The 16289-nt window shown below is 44.2% G+C and overlaps 2 non-coding genes across 2 annotated transcripts; both read left to right on the forward strand.

Annotated features, from left to right (window-relative positions):
* The first annotated feature begins 1596 nt into the window (after positions 1-1596).
* TRNAS-AGA (transfer RNA serine (anticodon AGA)) lies at positions 1597-1678 on the forward strand. Its single transcript has one exon. It is a non-coding gene; the product is annotated as a tRNA-Ser (tRNA).
* Positions 1679-12667: 10989 nt separating this feature from the next.
* On the forward strand, positions 12668-12749 carry TRNAS-AGA (transfer RNA serine (anticodon AGA)). Its single transcript has one exon. It is a non-coding gene; the product is annotated as a tRNA-Ser (tRNA).
* Positions 12750-16289: the final 3540 nt, after the last annotated feature.

Consider the following 16289-nt stretch of genomic DNA (forward strand, 5'->3'; position numbering starts at 1 on the left):
CTTGATGAAACCGGCAAAGTCATCGACCCATATTGTCTATCTGGGCCCTCTTTCTGCTTGTGATAAGAGGCTGAATGGTGCTGGTTTCCATAGGAATGCTAAGCTGCTTGCGGTGCGCATGGGTGCGTCTTGTCCATCTGCTTGGTCCACCATGTTCTTTGCGTCTCAAGCCCGTAGGATGGGCACCTTCTGGCTGTGTTCCATTTGGGACTTAGTTGTGCCCAGGGAGCCTGGACAGAGTGGAGTAGGACCCCAGCGCAGGACCAGGCGTGGTTGTCATAGCTGGGGTGGGTGTTTACTCACAACATGCCTTGTGAGCCATACAACAGTGTATGACTAGTTTTCATTTGTTTCCTTTCCCCTTACAGGTGCCTAGTGTTGATGGGGTCTTGTCCCTCAGTTATCGGTGCTAGGACTGGCAGCCCTGCCAGTTCGTCTTTTTAAAAAAATATTAATGGCTGCTCTGGGGGCAGCGTGCTGCTACAGGTGCCAGTGTCCCTGTTGTATTGTTTTTTTTTCTTTTCTCCCCGGCCTTGCTTGTTTCTGGGGGCGGGGCTTGTCGCTGTTGCTTGGGCCTGAGGGGGCGGGGCTTGTCATTGTGTTGCTAATGCTGCCAGCTTCCCAAAGTTATGCTGCGTGATCTCCTGCATGCGTGTGAACTCGCTCACCATGAGGGTACTGCGGACGGCGCTGCTTCTCTTCTCGGTTCTCTTTCCTCCGTCGTGGGTGCCGCAGGGAGGGCTGGAGGCTGCAAGGCCAGCCCTGCGGACCAAAGGACACCGGGTGGCGGTGTGGTACGTGAAGCTCACACAGAAAGGACAGTGTAGTGCTGGTTCAAGGAGAACGAGGTTTGTGACTTGCGAGAACGAGGTTAGTGACTCGCTTTATCCTGGCCGCCAATTGTTAGAAGGATTTGTCCCTTAGGAGCGACGGAAGGATGACATGACACGTCTGCTTCTTTCACCATTTATTTCATTAATTGCTCTCACTTCCCTTGGCGGGCTCCTCCTCTTCCTCCTCCGGCCTCAGACTTAATTTAACCCTTTGAGGTCCTCCAACTCCCTCGTAACAGGACCCTATGTTCTTTTTTGACCACAGGGCCCTTTGCCTTAAATCTGCCACCAACTCAGCCTCTGTATCACAACCTCACTAACAGGTCAAAGCTGTCAGCAAGATAAAGAACGATATGTGTGTAACATTAGAGCACGAGCAGGCAGCCATCCAACTCTACTTCTGTCTCCGTCTTGTGTGTGCTAATCCACCTTCATTGTGGGTGGCCATATCAACAGCATTAGTCGTGTACATATACAGCAGGAGCAGATTTCCCATTCCCTGTCAAGGGCAAGTCTCTTGACCAGATTCCGGGAAAAGAAGGAGTGACCTTGGTATGGGTAACAGTGATAGCCCTGAGAATGTGCTCCTGTAACATTGTCTGACAATGCTAGAATGTCTCCATCGTTGATGAAAACCATGAGTGAATCATAGTTATGTTGATAATATCATGACTGTGTGAAGTGCCTAACTCAATGCCCAACTGTTCAAAATGGTCTGACCTTGCACACACTGTCATATGCACATTCAGGTGATCACAGTCAAGTAGTCGTGGCCGAGCGGTTAAGGCGATAGACTAGAAATCTATTGGGGTTTCCCCGCGCAGGTTCGAATCCTGCCGACTACGGGTCTGTTTTTTTTTCTATATTGCACTTCAACCCTATGAGATATGTACAAATCCAAATATAAAAAAATCATTGTAATGCAACAATCGAAGGATCGTCTTACACTTGAATGTTTTGCTTTGGGCCTTCAATGGCTACTTTTGTTTTCTGACTGTCACAAGTTTTCATGAATCAAAACCAGCCCATCCGGACGAGTGAGTGACAGGCCAACATGCTCATATAAGGCATCAGGGCGCCTGCTTCTGTTACTGAAATAAGAGGGCCCATGATGAGAGGGAGCCACAAAGACACAGAGAAGAGACAGCTCCAGAGAAAAGACAGCCAATGCCGCGCGACCAGCACAAGAGGATGCTGAGATGTACAGGTTCTTATGCAGACACTGGAGTAAGCAGCCTCACTAAGAGGGACATGGCGAAGGCAGCGGCTCCAAAAATAACTTTCCTGAATGAACTTCTTCAATGTTTTTTAGACAGCTGTGTTCCTCTGTACTCACATTACGAAAGTGCAGAGCTTTCGGTCAATATCGTTTTTGTTTTTTCAAAAAGAATTCCGTGATATACTTCCAGCTTACTTGTACAGCAACTCTTCCTTTGGCGCTGTATCTGAAATGGACGGAGGTGAGTTGAAACACTACGTACAAAGAGTTGCGCATGTGGCGCTGTGGCTTAGATGGTTAAAGCGCCTGTCTAGTAAACAGGAGATCCTGAGTTCGAATCTCAGCAGTGCCTGCTTCTTTTAAAGCACTTTTTCGAACACGTTGAAGAAAGGGCTTTTTCCAACTAAGCATGAAGGTGCTGGACAGGGACTCATTGCTCCTTTTAGTTAAATGCTTTAATTAAGAGTTGTATTTGATCATAAAAAAGGTTCTGGGGGAGCAGTTTCTAGGAGGAAACTTTAGAAACCTCTGCCCCATATAAAATCACCTAATTTTTAATTGACTCAATTTTTAGTAGCTGAACTATCAATAACTGTAACTAAGATCCTCAGGCCGACACACACGTTTGGAAGCCAGTAACATTTTTTGTATGGTGAGCATTTTTAACAAAGAAAATGTGTTCACTATCCAGAAGCCATGGTGTGAGTCTTACAATACCACACTAAAGGCTAGTAAGAGGCTAACTGAATCACTTCTTTGTCAGATAAGGTACAATGAGAGTAAATGATTTCCCGAGGATCACACACTTTGGTTAAATGGTGATGCCAGGATTTAACTCCAGTCTTCACTTTATGCACTTTACCATATACCTTCTCAACTCAAGTTGATGGAGGTCACTTTTTAAAGGGATCCTACAACACCTCCTCTGGGTTTTACAACTGAAGTATGGTGATTGAAAGACACAGAAGAACAAGCACATGCATGCTATGATCACCTGATTGTAGCCATTATTTTACACAGCAAGGCACCTGTTTAGCTGTGTCCCATTTGTTATCCTCCATCATTCAGACTTTGTTAGGTACATCCTACTAACAATAGTCACTCCCGAATAACCTACTCACTGCTTTACCTGCAGCCATCTAGCTGAAATCACTTTTATTTCAAATCCTCTGATAAAATATAAATGGCCAACATGTATTGAACAGAGAGAGGCTCACAGTATTGTGGGATCGCTATTGAATTGCGCGCGCTATTTACCGCTCAAGAGTCCTAGATAAAAAGGTTGGCAGCAAGTTATATCCTGCCCTGAAGCTTCCCACAAAACTTGTTTCCAGTAAACAGAAAATATATCGTGGTTCAGGTGGATATCTTGCGCTCAAACCATACACTTTTGCTTTAGTAACAAAAATTATTATTTTACAAGTCCAACCTCCTTATCCATATATTCTTTCCAAGTCAATCAAAGAGTCAATTGACATAATGTATCTAAAAAATGAGTGGTTTTAATTCTTCATGCAAACACACAGCCGACACGTGTTTCGACCTCAGCTCATATATGCTTCCTATATCTTTTAGATTTTAGTTCTCAATGCCCGGCGGTTTCTTTTGAGCATTTATTTCAATCCTCCCGTAATCTTATAATTGTTATGAGCTCCAAAGTTCAAGAAATACCATTTAGTGGGCTGAATCCCAGGCTCCAATCTTGAAAAACACTCCAAAGGGCCCTTTGTATTACGGGAACTTACAATACTCACCTAATTTCTGACCCAATACAACCATTCCTACAGGATTGAAATAAATGCTCAAAAGAAATCGCCGGGCATTGAGAACTAAAATCTAAAAGATATAGGAAGCATATATGGGCCTTGAGAACGACCTGAGGTCGAAACACGTGTCGGCTGTGTGTTTACATGAAGAATTAAAACCACTCATTTTTGAGATACATTATGTCAATTGACTCTTTGATTGACTTGGAAAGAATCTATGGATAAGGATGTTGGACTTGTAAAATAATAATTTCTGTTACTAAAGCAAAAGTGTATGGTTGGAGCGCAAGAGATCCACCTGAACCACAATATAATTTCATGTATTGAACAGAGCCTGTGTCACTCAGTTTCTCTGTTTCTTTCTATTTGCTGGAAAGGCAAATCAAAATAAATAAGTACATAAGTGAATAAAAACAGGAATAGAGCTTCACCAGCCTTAGCTCAGAACTTTGTCTTTGAACTCTGGCTGGGAACAGCTCACCCTGCTCCCACAAAGCACATGTGCCAGCAGGCCACTGTTCACTTTGCCTGCCACAAGAAAGGATCCTGAGAGAAAAAGGTGCTTGCGTGCTCTTAAACATTGTACATGTCATGAGAATTGGTATAGCAGAATAAAGTCTGATAGCACACAGACCATTTTCATTTAATTAATTACAATTACACATAGGCCCATCCCAATGTATACAGCTTTTTAATCGAGTGTCAGGTGAAGAGTTATAAAATGTACAAGGAATTCTTACGTTTTATTTCAGCACTTGGTTTAGTAGACTCCTGGCGTCTGCTGATCTTGAGTATATGCTACATTCTACACTACATGAAACCCATTCTTGTATTGATTTTCTATGCATGTCCACGTCTCAGTCTAGTATGATAGTTGAATCTTCGATTGATAGTGCTGTTATATCGAACCATGCTCCAGTAATTACCATTTTTGATACTGACAACACAGAAAACGGCTCTACTAGATGGAGATTTAAAAACATTTGAGTAAATTACAGAAAATTTGAGGATTCTTTCGATACCTTTCATCAGCAATTATTTGAAATTATTAAGGACTCTGAGACTCTGACTCTTCTCCTGTCAACAACTGGGATGCATATGAAGCAGCATTGAGAGAACATATTTTTCTCCTATTTAGCCAAAAAGAAAAAAAGAAAGAGTTATATACTGTATTTAGTAAACTAAATAAGCTTGAATAAAATACAGTGAAAAGCCTGATGATAGTATTTTTTTAAATATTTTATCCTTACGTATTAATATTACAAATTAATTATCCAAACAAGCTTGCAGTGTTATACTTAAACACAAATCCCAAACATATCGAACGTCTAATAAAGCTAGAAGGGGTCTTGCTTCGTATCTAAAAATTTAAAAGGAATGGTCTAGGATATCTGGTATTAAGAATGACTCTGGGCGTATGATTTCCTCAGATAAGGATATATTAGACATCTTCAATAAATAGTATCAGAAACTGTTTGCATCAGAGCATACAGAAAGGTGAGTTGACGTCACATGTTGTTTTGTGCAAATGAATAGAAATTCGAACCCTCATATGGATTTAAGTTCCCTAGATACTCCCCTGCATATTGAAGACATACGTAAAGTCATTAAAGATTTAAATAAGGGTAAAGTTCCTGGTTCTGATGGACAGACAATGTATTGGTTTGCACATTTTGCTTCTAGTTCAGCCCCAAAATCAGTTAAGCTGTTCAATTACTTCTATAGTATAGGAACACTTATGTGAAACACCTGTGTATAGGCGCGTTATAAATGCTATATCATATCATATCATATCATAACATTCTTAAGGTCTTTTACTGAAGCCCTTTTGATACTTTTTCCAAAGCCTGGCAAAGATAATGAACTCACTAAGAATTAAAGACCAATTTAATTGATTAAATCTGATTGTAAATCTTCACCAAAATATTAGCAAAACACAATAGACTTTTTTATGTCTAAATTAATTCAATCAGATGAAGTAGGTTTTGTTATAGGGCAGGTCCAACCTTGAAATTCACAACCTGTTTCGTGCTCTTCGTAGTCGGAGACATATTTATGAGCCATGCAGCGGCTGGTAGGAGCAGCAGAAGGCGCAGGAGTGCTCCGCTCCCATGCCCAGCCTCGGAGAGATAAAGGAATCCAGTGGCTGCCTGCCTGCACAGCACAGCACACGGTACGCAGGCCGCACATCTGTTAAAAGGAAGGCTCAATTCTTTTTTAATTACTGTTACTTTGTTTGCAACAGAATAGAATCGGTAAACCGCTGCAAACGAAGTAACGGTAATGAAATACGAATGCCACTGCTCACCGCATTTTTACAGGTATACCATTTCATGCTTACCCGAAGATGGAGGGAGTTAGCAGCGCTTGCCAACCAGCTATGCTACTTACACCACGATTCGGTTAAAGAAAATGGCTACCTTGCAGAAAAATCATCTATTACAGACCCAATGAAATCACAGTGACCGCACTAGTAGACTGCAGACTAAACCAACACCAACAAATCAGGCCATGGACCTTTTCAGAACGAAATGTAACTATTACACTGCTTTTTATTTTTAATAAAAAATGCATATAAATATGTGACATAACTTAAAAGGTTTTGTAAATGTTTTTAAAATCATCAATCAAGCCAAATTACTTTTAAATAACATGAACAAATAACAGCCGGCATTTTCGAAGGAAAATAGCTGACAAATTCACCACATAGTAGAAAATCAGCTAAAGAGTGCGAAAAGCGGTGTGGTTGGAGGGAAAATGGGTGGGAATGGCGGGCAAATTCTATAGATTTCACTTAGCAATGGTCGTTAAATGGGTGGGACATACAGCCAAACTACATATATCCATCTTCATATGTTAACCTGCATTGAATGCATTACAAACCTGCATTCAAAGTCCCTATTCAAGTTCTCATGTTAACGCTCTTATTTTAATGACAATAGTTTAGGCTTTATAAGTAGCGCTTTCAGTGCCACCCAATAGCCAAAACAAATGAAGCATTTGTCCGTTAAGTTCTTCATTGAGTAACTCCACCCACTCTAGGCTCTGCCTCCATGACCCGCCAACCTGGGCCCTGTTAGAGGATTTGTCCCTTACGAGAGACGGAAGGACGACAGGACACATCTGCTTCTTTCACCATTTATTTAATTAATTGCACTCACTTCCCTTGGTGGGCTTCTCCTCTTCCTCCTCCCGCCTCACACTTAACTTAACCCTTTGCAGTCCTCCTTCTCCCTCGTAACAACTCCGCCTCACATATCTCCTTATATTCAAATTACACTTCTTCGATGAGTCTGCATGCTCTCTTGATGAGTCATTGGGTGCGGCCCTAAGCTGGGTATCCTTCCCTACTCCCTCTGAGGTTTGGAGGATGTCACTCTGCCTCTTCGATCATTCCTCAGGGTATGTTTGTCCCTTGCCCAATGTTATCCTCTGGCTTGAAATGTCTATAAAGAATGATACACTCCTTGTGATGGCCTTCTGTGCGATGGCGACCGTCATCATTGTCCCTTTTATTTCTGTCAAACCGTGTGTCCCTTCTCTTCTGCATGCATTGTTTCACTAGCACTTCTTCTCCTTCTTCGAAGTTTTTCTCCTTTGCTCCCTGGGTCTGGTCTGTCCTTTCTTTGGCTGCTTCCTTTGCCGCAGCATCCCGTTCTCTGATCTCGTCTTCTAGTGTTGCTCGGTCTTCCAGGCTCATCCGAGTCTTGATGGCCCCCTTGGGTAGACGTGTCTTGATGTGGTAGGTCCTCGGGTGGCACTCTGGTCACAGAATGTGGTGTGTTTCGGTAGTGGCGGAGCATGCAGCGGTGGGCCTATTGGATTGGTATCTCCTCGATGGCTGCCCTTTATATCGTTCCTTTGATTGATTGCATGAACCGCTGTGCTATCCCGTTGGCCTGCGGCCATCACGGTGTTATCCGCTGGCGGTTAAATCCTAGGTGTCTTGCGAATCTCTGGAATTCGTGGCTGTTACACAGCGATCCATTGTCTGTCTTTACTGTGGTGGGGATGCCCCATTCGCTGAATACTTCGTCCAGGATACCGACCAGTTGGGTGAAGGCTGTGGACTGGGATTGTTTAATGATGGGGAACCTGGAGAATTCGTCTATGATCACCAGCAGGTGGCCCCCCTCTTCGAGTGGCCCATAGAAGTCCATTGCGACCGCTTTCCACACCTCTTTGGGGATGCTTGTCGTCTGTAGGGGGAGTGGCGGATGACTCATGGCGGTGCATTGACATGGAAGGCAGCTCCTTACCATCTCTTCTACCATGTATTTAGATCTTTTCTGTTAACTCGTTCGCGTTGGGGCGACAGCCTTTTGTAGTCCTTCCATTTGTTTGCAATTGTGAGCATCCTAGCCCACCTAGTCGACGGATCTGCCTGTGTTGCTATGTCTTCAATGGTGAGTGTGGGTGGTAGAGCCTGCTCCGTGAAGTAACACAGGTAATCTGCATCTCTCCCTCGTGGCGACTCCCTATGATTTGTCGGGGGCCTCGAGATGTAGTCGGCCGGCTTGTTGTCTCCTGCCGGTCGGTGACCGATGCAGTAGTCATACACTTGGAGGCGGATACCCCACCTCTCTATTCGGGGGCTAATTCTGTCCTTGGCTTCCCGAATAATGATGGAAGGGCCTGGTGGTCCGTCACGGGCATGAACATTTTTCCTACTGCAAAGTGCTGGAAATACTGGCATGCCCACCCCGCTGCTAAGCTTTTATTCACCGCCTGCGAGTATGCGCACTCTGTGGGGATAACTGCTTAATTAGGCTACGACGCATCTCGCTGGAGCGTCTGGCTTCTCCCGTTGCACTAGGATGGCCCATAGGCCTACCCGGCTGGCGTCTATGACGAGCTTGGTGTGCCAGCTTGGGTTAAAGTATGCTAGGTGTTTTGCGCTAGCCAGCTCCCTTTTGATTGCATCAACTTCCCTCTAGCAATCTCCTGACCACCTAAAAGGTTTGTCCTTTCTCAGAAGTCGCTGCAGCAGCTCGGCTGTAATGGTGTACCTTTCCAGATAGTGGGCGCAGTATCCTGCCATTCCCAGGAAAGATCTAAATTCCCCAATGTTGATAGGTTCATTGAGCTTGTTGATCGACCGTACCTTGTCGGGGTCGGGCTTCATCCCTTCCCCGGAGAACATATGTCCATAGAACCTAAGTTTGTCTCTGCTGATGTTGCGTTTCTCATAGTTCAACATGAGTCCTGCTGTCCTCAGTATTTCACGAACTTCCAGGAGAGCTTTGCATGCTCCTCTTGCATGGTAATGTAAACCAGGATGTTGTCTGAGTAGTTGAATGCTCTCCAGACTGGGAGGAGTAGGTGCCTGATAGTTCCTTCAAAGATCTCCGCGGCGGAGGAGATACCAAAATGTAGCCTTTTGTACCAAACGAGGCCGTCATGCGATGCGAATGTCGTTATCCCTCTGCAATCGAGGTGCAGCTCGAGCTGGTGGTACCCCTGATTGATTTCAAGTTTTGAGAATTTTGTGGCACAGTTCAGACTGACAATCATGTCTTCAATTCTGGGCCCTGGGTGCCACTCCTTCTCTATGGCGGTGTTGGCTACACTCATGTCAACATAGAGGCGTAGTTTTTTTGCCCTCCTTTGGCACCACTACCAGTGGTGAGATCCACGGGGTGGCCCCTGTCGCTCCTTCAATTATGTCATTGTCCAGGACCTGCTGCAGTTCCTGCGACACGGCCGCTTGTAAATGGAAGCCCACTCTGCGCGGGTGTTGTGGGACGGGCTTGATCTGGCTGTTGATGTGGAGGATGATCACTGTTCCTTTCAGTTTGCCCAGCCTTTGAAACAGTTTGTGAAACATTCCTTTGATCTGTTCCTTGGTGAGCGGGCACCCCGCTAGGTGGCAGATTGACCCACGGCTTGGCTGGCTGCCTGTGCACATCACCATGTCTCGTTCGTTGAAGTGGATGTCGATCAGGCCAAGCGCTTCTGCGGTACGGTAGCTGAGGAGACATTTACCTTGGACAGGGCAGCGCAGCACAAGGATGATGGCGTTGATCCTTTTCCCTTTGAATAAGAATGATTTCTCAAATTGTCTGATTGACTGTGGTGGTATGCTGGCTCCCCATTGAAAGATTCTTGCTTTGGACTGCAACAACTTTTACGAGTTCCCTGTAAGTCTAAAATCTTCTTCCCCCATGATGTTGACGGTCACTCCGGTATCGATGAGGAATGTGTGCATGACTGTGTCCATCGTTAGCCTCACCTTCGGAGCATCACTGCCTTTATGTGTTCCCTGGATGAAGTTCACAAACTCGTTTGGGACTTCTGGGTCTAGGAGGAGAACTCGTCCCAGTTGGTATATTGATCCTCGGGGTGGCCATGTGTTTCTTCATAGTATTCCAGTTGAAATAATGTCTCATTCACGGAGGCTTCACTGTATTCTCCGCTGTGTACCATTGACCTTATCATCCGCCTCGATGGTTGCAGGTAGGACTTGCACTGTCTGCACTGTGGGAACAGTTGAGCTGGTCTGTATGGCATCCTCCAGCTCAGTCGTGTCGCCTGTGGCTGGCACGTCGGCGAGAACGGTCTCCCTTACCGGCACACTATCTGGAAGTGATCTTCTCTGTCACATCTGGAACACCTCTGAGTCATCGCCGGGCATGGCCCTGTGTATTGGAACAGTTAGCCAAAACGATAAAACTACCGCTAGAGCCGTGTTCCTGTTCTCGGTTGGGTTTATGCCTCTCTCTGCTGCGTTTTCGGCAGAGTCTGGTGGCCTGTGGTGTTTCTCTCCCCTTCTCTGCCTCCGGTGAATGCCACAACCGTCACTTCTCAGTCCATTTTCTTTTTTGGCGTCTCAATGGCAGAGGCCTGTATTTCCTCTCTCTCATGCATCCTCGCCATATCTACCACCTCGTTAATCGATAGGGGTTTTTTCAGGAGTTGTTTCCGGAGTACGGATGACAGACAACCTTCTATGACATGGAGTCGGATCACGTCTTCATCCGAGAAAGCAGAAAATTGGCAGTGGACGAGTTTCTGTCGGAGTCGCGTTACAAACTCCTCCACCGTTTTGTGGGAGGCCCGACAGCAATAGTTGAACACATATCGCTCATAGTACCTGTTCAAATGTATAATGAGCTTCCTGTCCAATGCGGTGACAAGTGTCTTGTACGTGTTTCTGTCTCCTGGCGGCATGGCCTTGATGATGCCGTTTATCTCTGCCCAGCCAGTTTCGTGAAAATGTCTTTGAGTACTGGAGACTTTTCTTCCCCCACTGCCTTGATGAAACCGGCAAAGTCATCGACCCATATTGTCTATCTGGGCCCTCTTTCTGCTTGTGATAAGAGGCTGAATGGTGCTGGTTTCCATAGGAATGCTAAGCTGCTTGCGGTGCGCATGGGTGCGTCTTGTCCATCTGCTTGGTCCACCATGTTCTTTGCGTCTCAAGCCCGTAGGATGGGCACCTTCTGGCTGTGTTCCATTTGGGACTTAGTTGTGCCCAGGGAGCCTGGACAGAGTGGAGTAGGACCCCAGCGCAGGACCAGGCGTGGTTGTCATAGCTGGGGTGGGTGTTTACTCACAACATGCCTTGTGAGCCATACAACAGTGTATGACTAGTTTTCATTTGTTTCCTTTCCCCTTACAGGTGCCTAGTGTTGATGGGGTCTTGTCCCTCAGTTATCGGTGCTAGGACTGGCAGCCCTGCCAGTTCGTCTTTTTAAAAAAATATTAATGGCTGCTCTGGGGGCAGCGTGCTGCTACAGGTGCCAGTGTCCCTGTTGTATTGTTTTTTTTTCTTTTCTCCCCGGCCTTGCTTGTTTCTGGGGGCGGGGCTTGTCGCTGTTGCTTGGGCCTGAGGGGGCGGGGCTTGTCATTGTGTTGCTAATGCTGCCAGCTTCCCAAAGTTATGCTGCGTGATCTCCTGCATGCGTGTGAACTCGCTCACCATGAGGGTACTGCGGACGGCGCTGCTTCTCTTCTCGGTTCTCTTTCCTCCGTCGTGGGTGCCGCAGGGAGGGCTGGAGGCTGCAAGGCCAGCCCTGCGGACCAAAGGACACCGGGTGGCGGTGTGGTACGTGAAGCTCACACAGAAAGGACAGTGTAGTGCTGGTTCAAGGAGAACGAGGTTTGTGACTTGCGAGAACGAGGTTAGTGACTCGCTTTATCCTGGCCGCCAATTGTTAGAAGGATTTGTCCCTTAGGAGCGACGGAAGGATGACATGACACGTCTGCTTCTTTCACCATTTATTTCATTAATTGCTCTCACTTCCCTTGGCGGGCTCCTCCTCTTCCTCCTCCGGCCTCAGACTTAATTTAACCCTTTGAGGTCCTCCAACTCCCTCGTAACAGGACCCTATGTTCTTTTTTGACCACAGGGCCCTTTGCCTTAAATCTGCCACCAACTCAGCCTCTGTATCACAACCTCACTAACAGGTCAAAACTGTCAGCAAGATAAAGAACGATATGTGTGTAACATTAGAGCACGAGCAGGCAGCCATCCAACTCTACTTCTGTCTCCGTCTTGTGTGTGCTAATCCACCTTCATTGTGGGTGGCCATATCAACAGCATTAGTCGTGTACATATACAGCAGGAGCAGATTTCCCATTCCCTGTCAAGGGCAAGTCTCTTGACCAGATTCCGGGAAAAGAAGGAGTGACCTTGGTATGGGTAACAGTGATCGCCCTGAGAATGTGCTCCTGTAACATTGTCTGACAATGCTAGAATGTCTCCATCGTTGATGAAAACCATGAGTGAATCATAGTTATGTTGATAATATCATGACTGTGTGAAGTGCCTAACTCAATGCCCAACTGTTCAACATGGTCTGACCTTGCACACACTGTCATATGCACATTCAGGTGATCACAGACAAGTAGTCGTGGCCGAGCGGTTAAGGCGATAGACTAGAAATCTATTGGGGTTTCCCCGCGCAGGTTCGAATCCTGCCGACTACGGGTCTGTTTTTTTTCTATATTGCACTTCAACCCTATGAGATATGTACAAATCCAAATATAAAAAAATCATTGTAATGCAACAATCGAAGGATCGTCTTACACTTGAATGTTTTGCTTTGGGCCTTCAATGGCTACTTTTGTTTTCTGACTGTCACAACTTTTCATGAATCAAAACCAGCCCATCCGGACGAGTGAGTGACAGGCCAACATGCTCATATAAGGCATCAGGGCGCCTGCTTCTGTTACTGAAATAAGAGGGCCCATGATGAGAGGGAGCCACAAAGACACAGAGAAGAGACAGCTCCAGAGAAAAGACAGCCAATGCCGCGCGACCAGCACAAGAGGATGCTGAGATGTACAGGTTCTTATGCAGACACTGGAGTAAGCAGCCTCACTAAGAGGGACATGGCGAAGGCAGCGGCTCCAAAAATAACTTTCCTGAATGAACTTCTTCAATGTTTTTTAGACAGCTGTGTTCCTCTGTACTCACATTACGAAAGTGCAGAGCTTTCGGTCAATATCGTTTTTGTTTTTTCAAAAAGAATTCCGTGATATACTTCCAGCTTACTTGTACAGCAACTCTTCCTTTGGCGCTGTATCTGAAATGGACGGAGGTGAGTTGAAACACTACGTACAAAGAGTTGCGCATGTGGCGCTGTGGCTTAGATGGTTAAAGCGCCTGTCTAGTAAACAGGAGATCCTGAGTTCGAATCTCAGCAGTGCCTGCTTCTTTTAAAGCACTTTTTCGAACACGTTGAAGAAAGGGCTTTTTCCAACTAAGCATGAAGGTGCTGGACAGGGACTCATTGCTCCTTTTAGTTAAATGCTTTAATTAAGAGTTGTATTTGATCATAAAAAAGGTTCTGGGGGAGCAGTTTCTAGGAGGAAACTTTAGAAACCTCTGCCCCATATAAAATCACCTAATTTTTAATTGACTCAATTTTTAGTAGCTGAACTATCAATAACTGTAACTAAGATCCTCAGGCCGACACACACGTTTGGAAGCCAGTAACATTTTTTGTATGGTGAGCATTTTTAACAAAGAAAATGTGTTCACTATCCAGAAGCCATGGTGTGAGTCTTACAATACCACACTAAAGGCTAGTAAGAGGCTAACTGAATCACTTCTTTGTCAGATAAGGTACAATGAGAGTAAATGATTTCCCGAGGATCACACACTTTGGTTAAATGGTGATGCCAGGATTTAACTCCAGTCTTCACTTTATGCACTTTACCATATACCTTCTCAACTCAAGTTGATGGAGGTCACTTTTTAAAGGGATCCTACAACACCTCCTCTGGGTTTTACAACTGAAGTATGGTGATTGAAAGACACAGAAGAACAAGCACATGCATGCTATGATCACCTGATTGTAGCCATTATTTTACACAGCAAGGCACCTGTTTAGCTGTGTCCCATTTGTTATCCTCCATCATTCAGACTTTGTTAGGTACATCCTACTAACAATAGTCACTCCCGAATAACCTACTCACTGCTTTACCTGCAGCCATCTAGCTGAAATCACTTTTATTTCAAATCCTCTGATAAAATATAAATGGCCAACATGTATTGAACAGAGAGAGGCTCACAGTATTGTGGGATCGCTATTGAATTGCGCGCGCTATTTACCGCTCAAGAGTCCTAGATAAAAAGGTTGGCAGCAAGTTATATCCTGCCCTGAAGCTTCCCACAAAACTTGTTTCCAGTAAACAGAAAATATATCGTGGTTCAGGTGGATATCTTGCGCTCAAACCATACACTTTTGCTTTAGTAACAAAAATTATTATTTTACAAGTCCAACCTCCTTATCCATATATTCTTTCCAAGTCAATCAAAGAGTCAATTGACATAATGTATCTAAAAAATGAGTGGTTTTAATTCTTCATGCAAACACACAGCCGACACGTGTTTCGACCTCAGCTCATATATGCTTCCTATATCTTTTAGATTTTAGTTCTCAATGCCCGGCGGTTTCTTTTGAGCATTTATTTCAATCCTCCCGTAATCTTATAATTGTTATGAGCTCCAAAGTTCAAGAAATACCATTTAGTGGGCTGAATCCCAGGCTCCAATCTTGAAAAACACTCCAAAGGGCCCTTTGTATTACGGGAACTTACAATACTCACCTAATTTCTGACCCAATACAACCATTCCTACAGGATTGAAATAAATGCTCAAAAGAAATCGCCGGGCATTGAGAACTAAAATCTAAAAGATATAGGAAGCATATATGGGCCTTGAGAACGACCTGAGGTCGAAACACGTGTCGGCTGTGTGTTTACATGAAGAATTAAAACCACTCATTTTTGAGATACATTATGTCAATTGACTCTTTGATTGACTTGGAAAGAATCTATGGATAAGGATGTTGGACTTGTAAAATAATAATTTCTGTTACTAAAGCAAAAGTGTATGGTTGGAGCGCAAGAGATCCACCTGAACCACAATATAATTTCATGTATTGAACAGAGCCTGTGTCACTCAGTTTCTCTGTTTCTTTCTATTTGCTGGAAAGGCAAATCAAAATAAATAAGTACATAAGTGAATAAAAACAGGAATAGAGCTTCACCAGCCTTAGCTCAGAACTTTGTCTTTGAACTCTGGCTGGGAACAGCTCACCCTGCTCCCACAAAGCACATGTGCCAGCAGGCCACTGTTCACTTTGCCTGCCACAAGAAAGGATCCTGAGAGAAAAAGGTGCTTGCGTGCTCTTAAACATTGTACATGTCATGAGAATTGGTATAGCAGAATAAAGTCTGATAGCACACAGACCATTTTCATTTAATTAATTACAATTACACATAGGCCCATCCCAATGTATACAGCTTTTTAATCGAGTGTCAGGTGAAGAGTTATAAAATGTACAAGGAATTCTTACGTTTTATTTCAGCACTTGGTTTAGTAGACTCCTGGCGTCTGCTGATCTTGAGTATATGCTACATTCTACACTACATGAAACCCATTCTTGTATTGATTTTCTATGCATGTCCACGTCTCAGTCTAGTATGATAGTTGAATCTTCGATTGATAGTGCTGTTATATCGAACCATGCTCCAGTAATTACCATTTTTGATACTGACAACACAGAAAACGGCTCTACTAGATGGAGATTTAAAAACATTTGAGTAAATTACAGAAAATTTGAGGATTCTTTCGATACCTTTCATCAGCAATTATTTGAAATTATTAAGGACTCTGAGACTCTGACTCTTCTCCTGTCAACAACTGGGATGCATATGAAGCAGCATTGAGAGAACATATTTTTCTCCTATTTAGCCAAAAAGAAAAAAAGAAAGAGTTATATACTGTATTTAGTAAACTAAATAAGCTTGAATAAAATACAGTGAAAAGCCTGATGATAGTATTTTTTAAATATTTTATCCTTACGTATTAATATTACAAATTAATTATCCAAACAAGCTTGCAGTGTTATACTTAAACACAAATCCCAAACATATCGAACGTCTAATAAAGCTAGAAGGGGTCTTGCTTCGTATCTAAAAATTTAAAAGGAATGGTCTAGGATATCTGGTATTAAG

The sequence above is a fragment of the Ambystoma mexicanum genome, chromosome 1p, assembly GCF_040938575.1.
Source record: "Ambystoma mexicanum isolate Mex_15411 chromosome 1p, UKY_AmexF1_1, whole genome shotgun sequence".
Lineage (NCBI taxonomy): Eukaryota > Metazoa > Chordata > Amphibia > Caudata > Ambystomatidae > Ambystoma > Ambystoma mexicanum.